The 20763-nt window shown below is 42.8% G+C and overlaps 1 protein-coding gene and 1 long non-coding RNA gene across 4 annotated transcripts in view; one reads left to right on the top strand and one right to left on the bottom strand.

Annotated features, from left to right (window-relative positions):
* Window positions 1-1607: 1607 nt before the first annotated feature.
* Window positions 1608-18777, bottom strand: LOC118085680 (uncharacterized). 3 transcript variants are annotated; one of them, XR_004692665.2, is made up of 4 exons: window positions 17420-18777; window positions 13631-13746; window positions 5310-5458; window positions 1608-4276 (listed from the first exon to the last, which is right to left on the bottom strand). It is a non-coding gene; the product is annotated as an uncharacterized LOC118085680 (long non-coding RNA). The 3 variants fall into 3 exon arrangements; XR_009557483.1 differs by having other exon boundaries at window positions 5310-10175; XR_009557482.1 differs by having other exon boundaries at window positions 5310-13746.
* Window positions 18778-18847: 70 nt separating this feature from the next.
* NRIP1 (nuclear receptor interacting protein 1) overlaps window positions 18848-20763 on the top strand; it is a 77851-nt gene continuing 75935 nt past the window's right edge. Inside the window, exon 1 of the mRNA XM_035116591.2 lies at window positions 18848-19280. The gene's annotated coding sequence lies outside the window, so the exon portion shown is untranslated. The remainder of the gene's footprint in view (window positions 19281-20763) is intronic.

The following is a 20763-nucleotide window of genomic DNA, read 5'->3' on the forward strand; positions in this document are numbered from 1 at the left end:
GCAGTACACAGTTGATCACTGCTTCAACGACAGCCTGGTTCTCATAGCAGCCATTTTATTTCTTCATTTGCTTAAACATTTATATGCTGCTGTTACAACCACATGCAGAGAAAAATGCAACCATGTCAAATCAATAAAAACAGGAGAAAAACATAACACAGCAATAAAATGTATGTTGATCAGCAGTGGCAGACTTTGGACTTTAAAATTTCAGCGGTGCTCTATGCAACGCCAGAAGTCAATTAGAAACAGAAACCTCTAACGATGCAGTTCGTTAGCGAGAACTGGAAGAAATTGCTTGCTTTTATAATGATCCTTTAAAATTATTATTTCTGCCAAATAATATACATGTCTGTTCAGAGGTAAGTCCCACAGATTTCAGTAATGCTTACTCCAGGTAAGTAGATATAGGACTGAAACTTCAGGTTGTACATGGATAATCACATGTGATCATAAAAGCAGCAACGAAGAATCTTGTGACACAGGAAGACAAACAAATTTAACCCATTTTTAATAGCCCACAGTCCACTTCAATCTTCGTATCAGCTGACAAGCTAATTTTAACTTGTTTGCATAAACCATCCTGATTTTTTTTAATAAACCCACACAGATGTGAGACGTAATAAATTTGCATTGCAAGCTGGATTCAGTTTTTCCTTTCATATTTTTTTTCTTTTGTATAACATAGTCTTGTCGGCAAAAACACAGCAATACACTGAAAAGGGAAAAGTCAGTTTTAGGCTGGTTGCTAGAAACAAACAACAACAATGGTTATGAATTTGTTCAATGCAAGAACAGGAAAAAAGGGGGCAGTTAGAATTAAGAGTGAGATGAATGTCAGTGAAACAGCCTGGGTTGTCTTGTCAGAAGATAATTAACAGGCTAAAGGGTGTGAGGCCAAGTTCTAAAAGGAAGATGTGATAATTATTCACATAGTGAGAGGCTGGTAGAGAGTCAACTTTGGGAATTGCAAGGAATCAAAATAACAGTAAAACACTGAGAGGGGGGAATGTGTTGGCAGTAATAAAGAGACAGATTTTATATCTTTTGTGTAGCCTCATTAAATACATTTCTGAACTTGAAATGTTCATTTTGTAAAAAGATTGCAACTATACAGCAATATATGCTGGTTGCATGTTCAGACCCAGAAACCTCTTCCTTAAATAAATTCAGACAAGACTCAAATTTTGGTTTGGTTTTTGGCAGAATTTAGGCCACAACTTTATTGATTACAGAAAGTGAGTGGTTGCATAGGCTCTGCTTCGACTAGCTCCCTGCAGCCTTGAAGGTAGCGCTGGATAGGCGGAAAGCCAGGCACAGGCTATGCCCACCACCCAGATGTCCCCCTGGCCTCAGGCATGGGCACAACCCTCTCACCATAGCTGCCAAGTTATCCCTTTTTTTAAGGGATTTTCCCTTATGCTGAATAGGCTTCCTCGCGAGAAAAGGGAAAACTTGGCAGCTATGCCTCTCACAGGGGTTGACCAAACCATTTGAGTCCCTGGATTCCTTTTTTAAATTATTAAACAAATTTAACAGAACAAATTATCAATCAGTATAGCCAATTACAACCCCCTTTCCCCCCTCCCCCTCCCACCCTCCCGAGACTTCCCGCAGCTACCCCCTCTGGTTTATTTGCACATGTTATTCTCTGCATGTTATAAATTTGTACCTTATCTATCCTATGTTCTCCTAATAAATTGTGAATGTTTATTCAGAACCTGCCAAGGAGTCCAAGTTCTTTTGTGCCTTTTTAAATAGATTATAAAAAGTTCCCATCCTACTTTAAAGTCACGATTGTCCTTCTCTCGTAGTTTGGAGTCCCTGGATTCCTTTAACGGAATACCCTTCACATAGGGATGGTAAGAGCGTTCTCCCATCCCTATCACCTGAGCCAGTGCCTATCCGCAACCTTACAAGTTGTGACAATTTGCTACGCAGCAGGCGAAACCTAAATGGCACCAGCCAATCAGCCAAGTAGGGAAAATTCCTGCCGTGCCCCTGTCCCAATTTCAGACAACAGGTGATGGCATAGCAAGGTCAAGTGCAGCAAGCCCTAAAAGTAGGGAGAGGTGGGTGGGTGTTCCAAATGCACGCACCGAAAGAGGAAGCTCTGGGTCACGTGCATGGGCATATATAGGTCCCTTCATCCGTTTGGACTGCACCCCATTGTCCAGATTGAATCCAACATCGAGGGACCTACCAATCGGGTGTTGTGGCTGACCACAACACAGGGTGTCTGTTTCCAGGTCTCACCTGGATTCAGGTAGAGGTGATTCAGGTGAAGTTGTCACATAACTAATATGGCATAAGACTCTCTATGATGAGCTTTGGTGACCCTGGAACAAGCCAGATTCCAGCTCCTTTCAGAAAGTCATTTGGGCATATCCTGAATTCACCCACATCTGACATAAAACATTAACACATGCAAATTTAGTTGCTAAGTACAGGATACTCAACTACTCAGTAGGCTCCATCCACACAACAGTAAGGTGATTTGAAGGCAGATAGCAGACAGGGATGCCAAAGATCCTAAACCTCTCAGCAGTGTGTATATGAACATATATGAGTGCTGTCTGTGCACATATGAGTCCACAAGAGAAGGGGGAAAAGAAACCCAGTGTGACTCTTGTGCAGGGGTCAGCAAACTTTTTCAGCAGGGGGCCGGTCCACTGTCCCTCAGACCTTGTGGGGGGCTGGACTATATTTTGGGGAAAAAATATATGAATGAATTCCTATGCCCCACAAATAACCCAGAGATGCATTTTAAATAAAAGGAGACATTCTACTCATGTAAAAACATGCTGATTCCCGGACCGTCTGCGGGCCAGATTTAGAAGGCGATTGGGCCGTATCTGGCCCTCAGGCCTAAGTTTGGGGACCCTACTCTTGTGGGTTGCACACTCCACTAGTATTTATAACAGTTTGCAGAGGCTCCAAACACATGCAGACACACTGCTGGTCTTGAATGCACACAATTCCTTCAAAACCCCTATCAAACAATGTTAATGCATGCTAGGTTGGTGTGACAAGGCAAGAGCCCTCCATGTCATTAAGCCATGCCACCTATCTCCTAACCTACCCTACTTCCTTACGAGAACAAACACACAGGGCTGCAGCCCAGCAACCCTGAGAGTCAGTCTGCAACCTGGAGGGACGAAAGTGCTAGGGTGTACTTATAGTATCAGATTGCATGCTGGGAGCTGAGCAGATTACAGCAATCAGCATGGTGGTTCTGCTGGTTGCTGGAAATAGAAGGCCAACTTGCCTACACCTTTTCTCTTGTCTCATCTCATCTTATCCCTTGGAAATCTGTCTGATAATATGAAATTCCCCCGCAGATCCGCCTACTCAGCTTGGGCTGCAACTGCATGGAAATCAAACGCAGGTCAATGTTCAAGTTCTCCACCCTCCACAAGAGTAGAAGCGAGCCAGAATTGTGCCCTTTACGGCTCACAAATCATCCCTTTGGAAATTGAGTGCTTTACTGAAATGGGTCTCGAAGAGTTTGGCATGACTTGGAATTTTAGCAAATTCCAAATTCTGCATATGACTTACTATATCTGCTGTGCCTTTCAGCAAGTTTTCACTTCTTTTATTAAAATAATCAGTACTATTAACAGGGGGGGGGGGTATTTCTAGAACAGTGTCAATGTACATTGTGACATACATAGGTAAAAACACATACCGGTAGGTTCTGTCCCAGAAACGTACAAATAAAACCATACTAGTGATATTTGTGGGAAAGTGGAACTAATCTATATACTGATTTGTTGTATACTATCTCTTTTTTGCACACTCTCTTTTTTATGCTTTATTGAGATTAAAAAGAAATGACAAACAAAAGGATTATCCAGAAGAAAGAAAAGAAAATGGTAATATTTGTTATTACACACCACAATACGTTCTTCTAACGACTTCCGGCCACCCCATCATGCACCTACCACTTAGTCTATCTAGCACACTATTTATTTTCATTTTCTTTTGTTAATTTTCATCAATATTATATTCTCTTATAATTAGCCATCATACCACAGAAGTCATTCAAGGCCTGGCCACTTGACTCTCAATCAGAGGCGTCCTTCCCATAGGGGCTAGTGGCTCGTTGCGCCAGGGCGCCGGCCTCTCAGGGGCGCCCAAGCAGAGTGCAACGAGCCACTAAGCCCAATGGCTCTGCCGCTGTCGCCGCCTCCTCCTCTCCCTCAGCCGCTGCGAGTAACTTTCCTCCCTCCGTCTCTCTGCGAAGGACAGGGCGGCTACGGGGCATGAAGTAGGACTGCGGAGGGAGAAAAAGAGAGAGAGAGACACACACATCAGTGCACCGTCTCTTCTGTCCACTCACACACACACACACACACGCTGTGGCCACGACCTCTTTATTATTCGGGGAACAGAGAGATGTATTGGTGGGACTCAGAGAAAGCTGTCCCTCCCCCACCCCCGCACCTTGATTTATAGACTCTCTTGGGCTTGGAAAAGCAACTTTGCAGAGTGATTTTTTTTTCTCTAGTAAAGCTTCTTTGGTGGTGCAGGCAGGGACTTCCTGCTGCTGCTGTTTCTGAAGTGGGATCTCGCTGTAGTACTTTGCAAATACAGACAGTTTTGAGTGTGTGTGTGTCCCTCCCCTTCTACCTTCCCTTGGCTTCCTCTTTATGGGGGGGGGATACCTTGCATACTGAATGCCCTGAAATTAACTCTCCCCTTCCCTGCACTATATGCAGTTTGTGAAGGAAAGAAATTAACCCTTTAAGAACGTTTCACCTGGGCAGCAGCGAGAGCGCCGGCAGCGGGTTGTAGTCAGGTAGTCACAATGGCACCCTCCGCCCCAGGCTAAATTTTGGGAAAGGGAGAGGGCACCGGAGGGACCTTTGTGCCACGGCGCCGGATGTGCTTAAGACGGCCCTGCTCTCAATGCTAAAGAAATACCTGCTTTTCTTTTTAATGGACACATAAATAGATTCCCACATTAGCAGTTGAACCCTAAGTCAGCCTGAGTGGGGGTTTTTGTTTGTTTTTGTTTTACAAAACCCAACACATCATTACAAGTACCCTGTGCAGTTGAGACTCATCTATGACAATCTGAAATAGTGGCTGTAATGTGGCAGCATCCATCTAAGGACAGCTACTCCTCAAGAAGCCTTCTGAAAATTCTAGCAGGAGAATGTACTTTTAATCTCTTTTTAAATATATTCAAGCACTTTCCCCGTGGTTGCACCATGGTTTAACCTGAGATCATTGCTCTTGAACAGTTTATAAACAGCATTATTTTCTTAGCATTTCTGCCTTCTACACTGCTCTAAAAATATTACCTGAGGCTTAAAATTTAGGGTGAGTTCCAACGTCACACCGATGGATATGACAGCACTTCGCCTTCTCCCACTTCAGCCCCTGTATGTCCCTTCCGCTCAATCTGCTCCAGAAAGTTCCACAACCTACTGGAGCAACTTCTGGTGGAGCACTGCAAGAAGGAGGAGAGGAAGTGCAAGTTCCGTTTGCCCAAGTCGAAGTCCATTGTCCAAATGATATGCCACAATTTTTTCAGCCAGAGAATTCGTTATACTAATTATTTTCAGGACCTGGCCTTTTTTATTTTACTTTGGCTGATAATATTTTAAGAGATTAAGTTTAATATTCACTCATTTTGTTGGACTATAAACCTGATTAATATATATCATAGAAACACTACTTGTTCTGATCCAACCCTCTCGTTAGTCACTCTATTGGATGTTTGCTTAAGCTGAGCCCTAAAACGCTATTGAAATTTACCATCACCGATGCTGGGGGAGAGGCGAAATATGGTGCTGATCCAAATTTATTAGAATACCCCCTTTTTAGAGAGAATACAGGACCATTAATTTTACAACCCAACTTCTGATTAGATTTAACAGCATTGCTGATGGACTGCGTAGATTTGATCCATTAAAAGTGATGACTATTCAGTTCTATCATTATAAGTGGAATTGTACGCAATGCTGCCAAGTATGGTAATATCCTAGGGGTAAGTAAACCTTTCCTATTTCTTCCCTTAAAAAAATTATTGGTGTTTTTATGTTATACTTTATCACAATATTTTAAAACACCTTTCTGAATTGACAACAGAACATACATAGCGAAATATTGCGTTACACTGTTTTTATACCTGATTTTGAGGAGAACCACTTAAGCCTAAAACCAGTTTGAAATTATTTGTTCATGCACATGTGGGGTAGGGGGTGGGCTTTTATTGTCTTGATATGGTTTGGTGAAATCCCTCTGGGTTTTGCTATTTGGAACTGATGTAGGACCTTTTAATGTGCATAAGCATTCATTATTAATGCTTGACTGATTGCCTGTCAATCTTTGTGCAGTATGTTTGTTGCTTAATATGTTCAATTTTAAATAGCATGTTTTAGCTACTTTATTAATATTTAAAATGTTATTCCTTTCTCTGACCATCAAATATAAGTTGTGCTAAAAATCTGGATAACCAAGCAATAGAGGTTCAGTGGATTTAATTTAAAATATCGTCCGTGTAAACACTGCATTCCAGTCTTTACTGAGCTTTGTGGGTTTTTTAAAGAACAAATCGAAATTGTTGAGCTTTTTTAGAGAAACTTCCTCCCAAAATAGTGATTTTAAGCTTTTGGAGCTGTTTTCCATTGCATTTCCATACATCCGGGTTTTCCCTGACACTTTGCTGATTCAGCAAAATCCTCCCCCCATGCTATTTTTACACCTGAAAACCAAGACATTTCAGGAATTTTCCTGAGTTATGGCAAGCCTAGAGATGAAGAGGCAACCTCAGCCTCTCACATCCTTTTCTGCTGTACCTGGAAAAGAACAAGAACTTAGTCACAACTGTGGCTAGTTTCCAGTGGGCTGCTGTTGATAGTGGGTACTACTGACAGGCCAACCCTGGTGATACAACCCTGAAGTGGGTGGCACGAAAAGGGGGGAGCAACAAGGTCACTCCCCCCCCCGGGGCAATTGGTTGTGGGTGGCTTTGCTGCTAAGTGGAGGAGCTGGGGCGCAAAATAATAAATGAATGAATGAATAATACCCCGCCCATCTGGCTGGGTTTCCCCGGGCACTCTGGGCGGCTTCCAACAGAATATTAAAATATAATAATCTATTAAACATTAAAAGCTTCCCTAAACAGGGCTGCCTTCAGATGTCTTCTAAAAGTCTGGTAGTTGTTTTTCTCTTTGACATCTGGTGGGAGGGCGTTCCACAGGATGGGTGCCACTACCAGGAAGGCCCTCTGCCTGTAACTTGGCTTCTCGCAGCGAGGGAACCGCCAGAAGGCCCTCGGCACTGGACCTCAGTGTCCAGGCAGAATGATGGGGGTGGAGACGCTCCTTCAGGTATTCTGGGCCCAGGCCGTTTAGGGCTTTAAAGGTCAGCACCAAAACTTTGAATTGTGCTCGGAAACGTACTGGGAGCCAATGTAGATCTTTCAAGACCGGTGGTCTCGGTGGCCGCTCCCAGTCACCAGTCTAGCTGCCTGTTTCCAGGGAAGACGGGAGGAGGTGTGGGATCATTTATTTTAGGCTGCAATTGTACACCTCCCCTAATGACTGGGCCTTTTCCATTGTGGCTCCCTCTGTTTGAAATTTATGCCCTCTTTCTTTCACCACTAGGTGAAGAACATTTTATTTGCCTTTTAGATCTATCAGTTTCAATGTGTTTAATTAAACACTGGAATTTTATCTGCTCTACTGTAGCATTGTTTTTATTGTTAACAACTTCATTATATGTCTGTATTTGGGTTCTTAATTATTTGTAAACTGCTCTAGGAGCATGGCTGACTGAAAAGCAGAGTATTAAGTTCTCCAGATAAGATCAAGAACCATGTCTAGCTCAGGTTTAAATCCTCTGGATTACAATGAGAGGTTGTAATATACTTAACTCTCCCATTGAGGTCAATTAACAAAATGCTTAACTTTAGCCATATTTAGGATGTAAACAGGTTATACCAGTGAAGATGACCTTGAATGACAATGGGATTTTTGCTGTATGTTTACCTACTGGAAAGAGGAAAAAGATAGTATCCAAAGGTTTTGAAGGAAACATTTTGCTGGCAAGAACATTAAAATTTCTAGTAAAGAAATCAATAATTGTTTCAAAAATTTCAGGTATTAAAATGGATTTTTCAAAGAACTTAACACATAATCATTACTGAGAAAATATATTTCACACAAGACATTTGTTGTTTTAATTCATGATCTTTTCTTTCGTACATTTCCTTGTTCAAACAAACAGTAGCAGTACTCTTACTCTAACACTTCAAATGCAAGAATGTTGTAAAGTAGTCTCTATTGCTGTCTGGTCTTAGATCTCAGCCCATGTCTTTCATCATCAAAAAGTTTGTGGCAACATCTTAAAGACAAAATTGCTATTGAATTCCCATATCCAGCTTGGATCAGAAAGATGTGCAAAACCAATCCATTTATTTCTCTGGATATTGCTGTATTCCCATGTACATGTTTCATATTAAAAAGGACAGGCATGATCTTTCTAGTCTAAGCATAATGCAGGTTTAAATCAGCGACAGAGATACTGTGTTTTTGCAAGCCCTCCCCAACTTCTAGAATCAGTAAAACATTGGAATTTGTGTAATTTCAAAAATTCATGAATTTAGCAAGGGCTAGAAATAACACCAGCTATCTTCCCCCTGTAGCCAGCCTGTTGATGGCTCACTGCAGCATTGGTCGTTGAATATACAAAAGTCCACCTGAACACAATGAACTTTACTTCATGCATAGGATTGCACTGCATGCCAGCTATTGCTTACAATTAGGACTTTGCATGTCAACCTTTGGGGGCCAGCAGGAGCCTATAGATAGAATATGAGTCAGTGTCATGGATGCCAGTCACAAAATGGCTGCCACGTTGTGTGGCAATACACAAAATGGGTGCTGTGAAAGTATTGGATAATATAAAAGAGCAGAAAAAGGTACAGAATGACCACATCATGGTGACATGCCTCCCATAAGGCATCCCATCAATAGGGAGAAAGACACCTATACCATCTACGGCCACATTCATTCACAGAGAGAAGCTCTGTTCAAAACAGATTAGAGGGTGGGTGCCCAATCCCAGCATCCAATAAAATGTGGACTTGTTTAAGGGTGTGTGTGTTCAGTGTAGGAGTACTGCAAACAGGAACTAAGCAGGAAGAACAAATGATTTCTTGTGCATTGTGGGCTCATTTTGAAGAGATAGAAGGTACTGGTGGGCACACTAGAGCCTTCAGGCACCTTGTTGTGATCCCTGGGTGACACTAAGTGGTACCACATGTCTGTTAAAAATACCCTCCCATAAGGTAGAAGAGCTGAACTCTTTTTGCAAGATACAGTAGCAAAGCTGGAAACAGCTTACGTTTATTTTGTGCTCTAACTGATGAAGATTAGTTGTTCATTTGTGATAGAAAGCCATGTAATATCCTGTAAAATAGGGACAAATTGCATTCCTATAGACTGCCAATACTGTAATTCCTGTGTAAAAGTTCTTTGACTTCTACACAAGCAAAGAACAGCTATTAGCATTGCTCTGAAATGGTGGTCTGTAGTGTCTGTTGGAGCTACAGAAAGTTTTGTACTAGCTGCGTGAGTCACCCCTAGCCAGGGGGCCTTTTGACTGTCACCATTTACAGGTAACATATTGCAGCCAATCACTCAAATTGTTCATTGTTTATAGGTTTATAGATAGATAGATAGATCCATGGCAATCTAGTTTGCAGATATGGTACAGTATATGCCATGATATATGTGTGCCTCTAAGATCACACATGGAGAAACGCAAAAACTTCTATTCTCTGTTTGCATGATGCAATAGAGGGACGTGGGTGGCACTGTGGGTTAAACCACAGAGCCTAGGGTTTGTCGATCAGAAGGTCGGCAGTTCGAATCCCTGTGACGGGGTGAGCTCCCATTGCTCGGTCCCTGCTCCTGCAACCTAGCAGTTCGAAAGCACATCAAAGTGCAAGTACCGGTAGATAAATAGGTCCTGCTCCAGCGGGAAGGTAGATGGCGTTTCCGTGCGCTGCTCTGGTTCACCAGAAGTGGCTTTGTCATGCTGGCCATATGACCTGGAAGCTGTACGCCGGCTCCCTCGGCCAATAACGCGAGATGAGCGCTGCAACCCCAGAGTTGGTCACGACTGGATCTAATGGTCAGGGGTCCCTTTACCTTTACCTTATGATGCAATAGATGCAGAGAAGGAGTAGAAAACACATTTGTTCCCTGTTTTCTTCACATCTCTATATAACATTGAAATACACTATTATTTCCTAGTAGAGAAACATCTTTGACTACAAAGAGAGGTTGGTAATCCGATCAATTGGCAATTTAACAGGCTACCTGTTGCAATCATCAAATGGGAATGGGACATGAATGACAAGAGGAAAGGCAAAGATTGCAGAATCATTTCCAGTTATTTATAAGAGATTTTGATTGGCCGACAATCACTATATAAGAAGGAAGCAAAGTAAACCTGACTATCCACAAAATGGGCTTTACAATGTGAACCTAGACTGGATTTTAAGGATGAGTCAGTTAAGAGACTAAGATGGTGAAAAGAGCCAGTTATAAACAACTCTGTTTTGTCTATTTTTAACTGCAGAAAAATTGTAATCATCTATGCTTTTATACTTCCCAGTGAGTCTATGTGGTAATAGTGCTGTTGGAAATAGCTGGTTGAAATGATAGATGGGTTGGTGAGTCAACACGTAAATGAAACCAATTTCATAGCAATGCGTAAGCTTGCATAAAGGTAGCTTAGGCATGCTGAATGACAAGGCAAGCAAAATGAAACCCCATGGAGATACAAATGTAAGTACATTAGTGGAAGGCTACTACTGCATGTAGTTTTTGAATGAATATTAGAGCCAATGTAGGATTATAGTCAAGAAGAACACTGAGATCTAGTGAAATGACAGTGGAAGAGGATGAGGTATTGCTGTTAATTGAAAGCCGTTTCTCATTTATATTTCATTAAATGTTATGTGCCAACTAAACTTAAGTCATCCTATGGAATAACTGGCAAAGTTCTCATTGATTTCAGTGAGGCAGTACATCATGTTTTCTATGCAACCTCCAAATAATCATATAATGCAGCCAGCTATTGTGACTGAATGTCAAAATGCAAATCTTGTGACAGTGCAAAACAGCTACTTAACAGTGGGGGTTTTGTTCATAGGCACTACCCAGAATGACAGTCAGTGTTAGGTATTTTGGCAGTCTAGGCAAAATATTTAAAAAGCCACCAAAGCTGAAGCAGGGGCTAAACCAGCACCCACTTCTGAATTACGAGAAATACTGCGTGCCATTAAACATCTTTTATATAGGGGCTTGAAGAGAAGTTTGAGGTATTTCATGGGACCTGTTGCCTCGTGATGTCAGAGCTCAAACCCTCACCTACCCATTGGAAGCTGAGGGTCATTTCACACAGAGTTTTAGACTTTCAGCACCTTTTCTCCTCTGCATACGCAGGGGACCTGTTAGGATAGCACACCTTTGGAGGTTGATGGATTCAATGGTTTTCCAGCTGGGAGATTTTCCAGCTGATCTGACCAGTAGCATAGCGTCAGTTGCTGGTGCCCAGGGCATGCGTGCTGGGCAGGAGGGTATTCAAATAAATAAATAATTGTACAAATGCCTATATTGATAGCACACAAATCAGGCATTTAACAGGGAGCTGCAGTTGGTCATGGTTCCTTGACAACATACCTGTATAAATAAGGATGGCAGTACTCGTGATGTCACATAACAACAAATTCAAAATAATGGTGCAGGTACTTGACTTCCATCACCAAAGACATCAGTGGCACTATTTGATCACAGAATTTTCACAGGTACAAATACTATGGTTTGTGTAGTAGAGAAATAGAATTTCATCCTACAGAAATAAAATCTGGATGGGAGATGTTTGAGAAGCAAATGTACATTTGTTGCAGAAAACTACAATTATTAAGAAAGGATCATTAAAAAGTTTCACTAAGCTTATGCCTTGCTAGTGAAGTCTATAAACATGGCATTTGGGAAGCGGTGCCTTTTTTACAGGGCAAATTTGTATTCTTTGTGAAAGGACTATCTGTACTGCAAGACCCTACGCCTTGATGAATGTTTATTGGGAGGTTTTCTTCTTCCTCAAGTGCAATACGTCTGTCTTCATTACATCTCAGAGTGAAAGCTGCAATCTATACAAAATTGAATTTGGATCCTGCTTATATCCTACCACAGCTTCTCTTCATATGTCGTAGTCTTATCAAAGAGTTTTCAAAGAGAAATCACTTGTGCAAAGACAGCTGTTTGATAACATTGAAAGGCAGACAGAGACCCTTACACACGTAGTGGGAACAAAAACCCTGTGATGACAGTTGTTAGTTGGTGTTTGATGAGTCAGACTGCTATACTGACCCTCCAGCCTTTAAGCAGATTTATAAGCTTTATTTCCAATGCAATAACATTTTGATTTAACACAAACCCTCTGGTCAAATTGACCCAGACAGCCACCAAACATGCTAAGCATTAGGAAAGCTTTCATTAAAGTATTCCCACCATGTATCAGCATGGAAATCCTAATGACAGTGACTGACCCAGGCACTTCCTAGAGTATGAGACTGTGGAAAGCAATTTTCTCTCTTCATGACTTAGGCTGCGTACACACCATTTTAGTTTTAAAATACGCACCACACTTTAAATCATGTTGGTCTCAAAGAGGCTTACTACAATAACATACACACTATACAAAATTCAAAACAAATCAAAACTCCAAAATTTAAAACCTCAAGAATTTAAAATACATTTAAAGCACATTATTTCCTTCAAAGAATTCTGGGCACTGTTGTTTTTAAGGGTTGCTGGGAATTGTAACTGTGAGGGGGAAGTGACAGTGCCCAGGATTCTTTGACAAAAATTATCTGTATTGAATCTGCTTCCAAGTTACAACATGTACACTGTACATCTGTCTCACTGTATGTGTGCATCATTATAAAATGCTTGCAAGCTCACATTTCTCCACCAGCTGTGCAGGGGGAAAACTAAAAGATTTTCTTTTATAGATGAGGTATCACTGGTGAGAATGATAATGCATATGGCTGTTATTGGCACCTGAATAATAAAAGTTTAAGAACATAAGGTGAGCCTGCTGGATCAAGTAAAGGTAAAGGACCCCTGAACTGTTAAGTCCAGTCAAAGGCGACTATGGGGTGCGGCGCTCATCTCGCTTTTCAGGCTGAGGAAGCCGGCATTTGTCTGCAGACACCTTTCCGGGTCATGTGGCCAGCATGACTAAACCGCTTCTGGCGCATGGAGGACCGTGATGAGTGCCAAAGCGCACAGAAACATTATTTACCTTCCCACTATAGTGGTACCTATTTATTTACTTGCATTGGTATGCTAGGTTGGCAGAAGCTGGGACAGAGCAATGGGAGCTCACCCCGTCACACGGATTCAAACTAAGCCAAGAGGCTTAGTGGTTTAGACCACAGTGCCACCCGCGCTGCAAGGGCTTCCCATATTGTGGGGTTAAGACTGTGACCCTTTATGTCTCATTTGCAGACATCACTGTAACATAGAGCTGGTACTTACTTTTAAACATATTAATCGATTCTAGAGGAAGACAAGGGATTGGTCCTAAAAAACCTTACCTTGCCCTTTTGTCTGTGTTCCTCCCCTCACAGTGGAACTCTGCATTTGACCAAAGGACCAGTTCGGAAAGCTTAGGAGGAGCCACATCTAGTGTGTCTCCTTCGTAACCTGAAAACTAAACACAATAAAATTGAATTTACCCACTTTAATGCCAGTCCCATTTGTGGGTCAACAGTGATCACAATGCTCATTTGCATTCTACGGTATGCATTCCACTGCATACAGTTCTTCAAACTTCGTTGTGCTGTAACCACTATTCTGGTTTGTTTGTTCTTTACTGTATAGGCAAATATTTTTTCTTGTGTTGCTTTGGCCGCTTGGAAGGGGGTGCAATTAATCCCAACTCTTTCTGCACTCTTATGTAGCTGACCAAACTTGAGGAAGGCAGAGTAATATGGAAGGGAAAGGAGAACAAACAGTGTTTTGTAAACTCCAAAGACATGAACCAAGTCAGCAAGATGCTGCAAGTATATGAAACCCTCTTTGTAGCATTAAAGGATAGCTTACAGGATCGCATAATGAAAAAACTCCAGCATTCAGATCTTTTCCTTATTGCTTATACGACTTCAGATCATGGCTGTCTGATCTATGTGTTAATAATGCAGAACTCTCTGATTCTGAATAGTGAGAAGTATATTTTTAGAACAGCTATCCAGCTAAAAGAGGGCAGTGTCTTTCAGAAGCATATTAGGACATGCAGACGGGGACCGGGGGGGACGGGGAGCAAATATAAGGATATGCTACATATAAGCATGGTAGAGTGACTTCCTTAATAATACTATTACTGCAAACTATGCTTCAAACCAGAAGTTAAAGAATATGCTAATTGTTCAGTAATATTGATACCGTCAACCATTATATTTAAGCACTTAAATTGTAGAATTAGCAACAATGTACTATGGATTAGTTTGCTATTCATTCTAGCGTTGCTTTTCAATTTTCATAGCTGTGGATTGCAGCCAAAATGGGACCACTGAGAAACACAAGGTAGATATCAGCATAGCCCAGGTTTGTAGCAGTACAACAACAAAAATGTTGTTGTGGTGGGGGGGGGCATACACCACATAATGACTTACAGGGAGCAGTAAAACTCTGCGCTTCTATTCTTGAGTGCATCCAACATGGGCTTAGATATATTTACCTTAGAATCCATCCAGACCAGAGCACAGTGAAAACATGAACATATATTTAATTAAGGAATATAATATCCAGAACAAGTAGTCATCAAATACAAAATACGCATAGCTCCAATATCCTATCCTAAGTAACTCTTTTTCTTAACTATGCTTACTCTTTTACAGACACTTCCATTAGCTTTCTCATCTCATTCACCCTGTGCCAAGCAGCCCAACCGCCTTTTTCCAACCAACAGTCTCTACCTGTCACTCACTCTAACTCCACCCAGCATTCAATCTCACTCTCCCACTGTCCATCATTTCCCTACTCACCCTTCTGTCACTTGCCCCCCCCCAGCAAGTTGTCAGAATGTGGTATCCCATGACAGCAAAGGACAATTTTGTGAATTGCAATTATGACATGCATTAACCCATCATAGGAAAACGATGCCCTCAATTGTGGTTGGAACAATGGCAAGAAGGTCCACTTCAATATTCCATTTGCAGGGATCCTTTGAACACTCCACCACCTGGGTCAAACAGAATCTTCAGACTCCATCGTTACAAGCATTTCTTTTCCTCTTTCCAATCAGTTTGCATGAACACAGTTAGCAATATCTTCTTGTGACTCCTAATCCTCATTGCATTGCTCAACTCTTTCTCCACTTGCTGATATTTTCATTAATTTCTTTTTCCATTGCATCCTTTGATTGTTCCATCTGAGCCCAATGAGCTTATTTGGGCGTGCTCACATTACCACCTTAGGAGGCTTTAGCTTTGCATAGCTGCCAAGTTTTCCCTTTTCTTGCGAGGAAGCCTATTCAGCATAAGGGAAAATCCCTTTTAAAAAGGGATAACTTGGCAGCTATGGCTTTGGTGTGTTTCACCACTCCCCCCCTCCCCCCCCCCACGGCTGTTTGCATTAGCATGTCTTCCATTCTTTTCTATCTGTGTACATACCAGGGGACATTTATGGGTGGGATATCTTCATCCTATGCAAAGTTGTTCACACCTTGGCTTGAGATGAATTAGGAACTAAGGACTCCAATATGTATGGCGTGAAGCTAGTCTGATAAACTACACATAAACAGCAGTGTCTTGTAGCAAAGAATGCAGCTGGTTAATATCCTAGGGTAGGCACCCCCAAACTGCGGCCCTCCAGATGTTTTGGCCTACAACTCCCATGATCCCTAGCTAACAGGACCAGTGTTCAGGGAAGATGGGAATTGTAGTCCAAAACATCTGGAGGGCCGAAGTCTGGGGATGCCTTCCTAGCCTAACATAAGTAACTTCTTAATAACTGTGTTAACTCTTTCATGTATGGTTTTATCACTCATCTCGCCTCACTCCCCTCTTCTTGACAGCCACACCCTTCCACCACTCCACTGTCATTTTCTAACCATAGTCTTTGCCTGTCACTCATTCTAACACAGCACAAAATTCCATTCCAATCATTCCTCCACTTGCTGTTCTGCCACAAAACAAAGCAGTAAGGACTGAACATGCTTAGGGGTCACAGAATGCTGAGAGTCTGTTGGGAGGAAAAGCAAATAACTGTGGCAAGAGAGGAAACATGGTTCATGGAGCCAGCACTTGCATCTGTTGTGGTCTGTTTAGGAGCAGTTTTATATACAGTGGCACACATTTTCTATATGATTTACAAATGCTCGCATTTCCTCTCAGTACATTTATCTGAAACTCCAATGATTTCTATTTACTTTTTTTTTTTACTTCACATGCTATTCTTATTGTACTTAATGAAGATGACATCTACGATAAGTTACATTGTATATGAACTCAGTGTCAATGCATTAAGGTCACTACATCATGTTACAATACTTTATACAAAACACTTCATTCTGTTTGACAAATGAAACAGAGCTCCCTTAACTAAATCGCAACCTGCCCTTCTCGACCTCTTAAATACTGCAATAACAGTAAAACTGTAAATTAATTCTGCCATGGATGTAATTATTTTTTCTCCCCCCACCCCCTGGCTTCTCTCTGGCTCCTTCCTTTGCTATCTTACAACACACAAATGAATTTATAACGTTCCACTCTAGCCACTGATTGAAATAGGTTCAGTTTTAATCTGTAGAACATACATAACAGTCTTTCTTGCCCTTTCATCAAATTATCTTGAACCTAATTCTAAATTCATTTAGGTACAATCCATATTCTTCCACAGAACTTTATTTCTCATGGACTGATCCCACTATACAGCAGTCGTGCTAAGTGAAATATAACATCTTCACTCCACAACGCTTCTGGTTTCAGGGCTTTAGAAGAGGGAGAGGAACCTTTATGAGTGTCTGAATTGGCCCTTTACCTCAAATGATCTCAAACATGTCTAGCCATCCTTACTACAGTAATCAGACTGTACAGTCATTCTTGGGAGAGTTATTAAATCATTGCTTCAATGAGTATTATGTTTGAAACTATTTACTCCAGAGGAGTCCCACTGGCTGTTATTTACTAGCAAGGGATATCAATATTACAGTACTGGTGTTACATTTGCCAAGGCTGGATCCTTCACCCATCACCCTCTCTCACTGCCACAATTAACCCAAATAATTGTTCCATAAACAAAAAGCAAGAACAAACTTGTGTACCTATACATCACTCTATCACTGTCTGATCTAGGGATGTGATTGAATAAAGGTGTATACATACATAATAGAAGTTATCTGTTAGTTTACTTTCCAGAAATTCTTGAGAAAGCTGAACAGCTGGAAAGTGCTGAAATAGACGGAAACTATGAGGTGCACTCAGAACCGATACACATGTACCTCTGGATCTCGTTTATTTTCTAAAATTTATACATCACCTGGCTGTAAAATAGAGAAACCATCAAAGAATAAAATAGTTAAAACAGTTGAAAACAACTACTTGACACATTTTAAAAGGGATCTGGGCCACATTTTTATTTCAATAGCTGAGAGCATATTTAGGTATGGTCTTTTCTTTTGAAAGTTCTAGGAAATAATGCAACTCAACCAAATCTATTGCTATTTGTTAGTAATCGGGTCTGGACAAACAGAGACCTTAATTTCCTAGTTTGTTCAGCTGTAGTTGGAGGCGCTTCCAAGTTCGGTTCTGGTCCTTACCCCTCAACAGCCACACCTGCCAAACCTATGCGACATGAAGTCTTCTTCATATTCTGAGTCTCTCCCATTTATGTTTCCTCACCCATCCTGATGGACTTTTGTACCTCACCAAGACCTTGGGTCCAGGTTCTGTAATACTGGGGCACCCTTGACAGAAAACCTTGAAAGAATGTTTCAAAATAGGATATCAGACAACCCCGTGCCCTTCTTGACCTCACATTATTAGCTGGGTCGTGTGTTTCCCATTTGAAAGCTTAGAGGCAGACTTGAAAGGCTTCAAACACAACATACACATAACAGATATTAAATAATAAAATTCAGCATAATTTAAAATGTGTTTAAATTTGTTGATTGGAGTCCTATTACCTTCCACACACTCATGGTTGGAGTCTGCGAATGAACATTGAACCCAACACATCAAAGGTGTGCATTAACTATTCCAGAGAAAAAAAAATCGCAATGCAAAACACCAGGACTTATTTTTGCTTATATGGTGCAATTATGCAAAGCTTTCCTCCTTTGGGGCTTTACAGCGCTCAGAACAGGATTTGAATATCCTTGATTTAAGATCTGCCCCCCCCCTTTCGCCCGATCAGAACAGTGTACAATACTGTATTAAAATATATATATATCGCATGTGTGCCCTGTAAAAAAGCAAGCAAGCAAAGCTGGCCTGTCCATCTATTGTCCTTACAGTCAAACATCAACTTTATTTTCAGCCTCGTCTTTCTCCAGTTGCAGAGGGATGCTTCCAGGCAGACTCCTCGGCGAGCCTGCCTCGCACATCTGCTTGGCTGTGGCTGCCGGGAGAGAAAGAGGTTAAACCGGAGAAACTTGGCTGAAGCGATGAATGGCGAGGAGAGGAGGGGAGAGGGAGGGAGGGGAGGGATGGGCTGACAGGGTGGAAAGGGAGGGGAGGGGAGGGAGGATCTCGGGCTGCGGGTGAGGCTTTGAAAGTCAGCCTCACAGGCATTGCAGCAGAGCCCCGAACCAGCGAGAAAGAGCGGAGGCGCTGCCAGCGCGGGCGCCGAGCTCTTGCTCCGGAGAGGACGGCGTCCCCGGGGAGCTTTGTGTATCTGCGTGCTGGGCGGGCGCATGTTGGCGTCTGAGGCGTCGCCGCCTTCACGAGTTGCTTCTCCCCCTCCTCCTCTTCCCCTCCCCATTAAGGCGCCGCTCGCCAGAGCTCTCCGCACTAGAACTCATCGCCGGAGTTTGCGCCCGCTTGTCAGGGGTGGCATTTGGAGGAGGCGGAGGCGGTAGCAGCAGCGGCGCGCGCGCGCGCGCTCGGAGCTCTCCCTCCGACGGACAGGAGGGCGAGAGGCGGGCAAAGGCAGACGGAGAGCGCGAGCCGCGGGCAGAAGAAGCTTCCCGGGAGAAAGGCGCTGGGAGCGGAGGCGGCAGCGGCCGCCGCGCAAGAGGCCGGCGAGGTGAGTTGGCGAGGGCCAAGGAGGACGGCGCCTTTTCCGCCTCTACCGCTGGAGAGAGGGGAGGCGAGCAGTGGGAAATGGCCGCGGTGGTGGTGGTGGCAGCAGCGGCTGGGGGCTCGGTGGAGAGACGGAGGGGAGCGGAGGCGCTGCGTTGGCAACCTGACAGGACCAGCGAGCGCCCGGAGGTAGGGAGGGAGGGATGGGGCTCCGGCGACGAGGGAACAATACCCGGGCTTGACTTCGGGTCTCCCAGGAGCGAGAGATTATTTCCGGTGGCAGCCAGTCTCCCTCCCTCCTTCCTCGCTAAGCATTTTAGACGAATAAAGTTTGACCGGCAATTAAAGGTGGGTGGGAAGGCAGGGCAAGCAGAGTCGGTAGTTTCCTTTTGCTGACCCCCTTTTCTTGGTTTGCATTCTTTCTGAGAGACGGACCTTTCTCTCCCCCCCTCCCTCCCTGAATTATTCAGGGAGCCACGAAGTCTTGTGCGCAGGAGCTGCAGTTCCATCAGCAGCTCCTCTGCGGGATGTGGAAGGGAAGAGGAAAACCTGGCGTGCGGCTCGAGCGTCCGCCTTCCTTCCCTCTCCCTCCCTCGCTCCAAAGTCTCTTTCCATCCCTTGCTAAGCTCCCACCTCTTCTTAATTGCCTGCACAACCGCACTAGACAAGGCCATGCCTCCTTTCTGTCTGCGCTCACCTCCTGTTATTTATTCACTTGGTTATTTATTCACTTCCTCTCCCTCGCCACGCACGCACGCACACATGCACACGCACACCGGCTGGGTAGATCCCCCCCCTCCGCCCCCTCTTCTGTGTCACATACAAACTCCCACTCCGTCCCCATCCTCCAGAAAAGGTGCTTTCTCATTATTTAGTTCCATCACGCGACGCTTCTCCATCCCTCCCCCCTTCATATTGTCTTTTCCTTTCCGTCTGTATGGCAAGCACCACCACATTCGGTGGTTGCACTCTATATCCTTTTCGATTACTTTTCTTACTCTAGGAAGTATAAATATTTCAAAGTGTTTTCTTCGTTGTGATGTGAGAAATTGGAAAATGGACTTGGAAATACTTAAAACTCTAAAGAACAAGTTGGGCTGTCATTGCAAATAGTTGCGTATTTGAGCAGAAATTTTGTTCTGTGACGGTAAGGTCTCTAGAAGCGGTATTAAGAGGTTTTAATTATTTTTTTAATTAAATGTATCCCTGTTTGACATGATTGTGAATCCTTGATAAATGGGCTTCTTCTTTTAAAACCCCGTCGTATTTTCAGGTGTACTCTAGTGTATGTTCTGTTTGGCAAGAGGAGGTTTCTGAAAATCTGTTTTGTGTGTCTTAAGTCAGAACTAACTGGTTCTGTGATAACTAATTGCTGAGATGCTTTATTCAATTGACATCAAGCAGATTACTAAGTCATGGCTACATGCAGATTTGTACAGATAAATCATAGGAAAAGAGTACCAATTCAACATGCTGAATTTCAGAAA

This window comes from Zootoca vivipara, chromosome 4, assembly GCF_963506605.1.
Source record: "Zootoca vivipara chromosome 4, rZooViv1.1, whole genome shotgun sequence".
NCBI classification, from domain to species: Eukaryota; Metazoa; Chordata; class Lepidosauria; order Squamata; family Lacertidae; genus Zootoca; species Zootoca vivipara.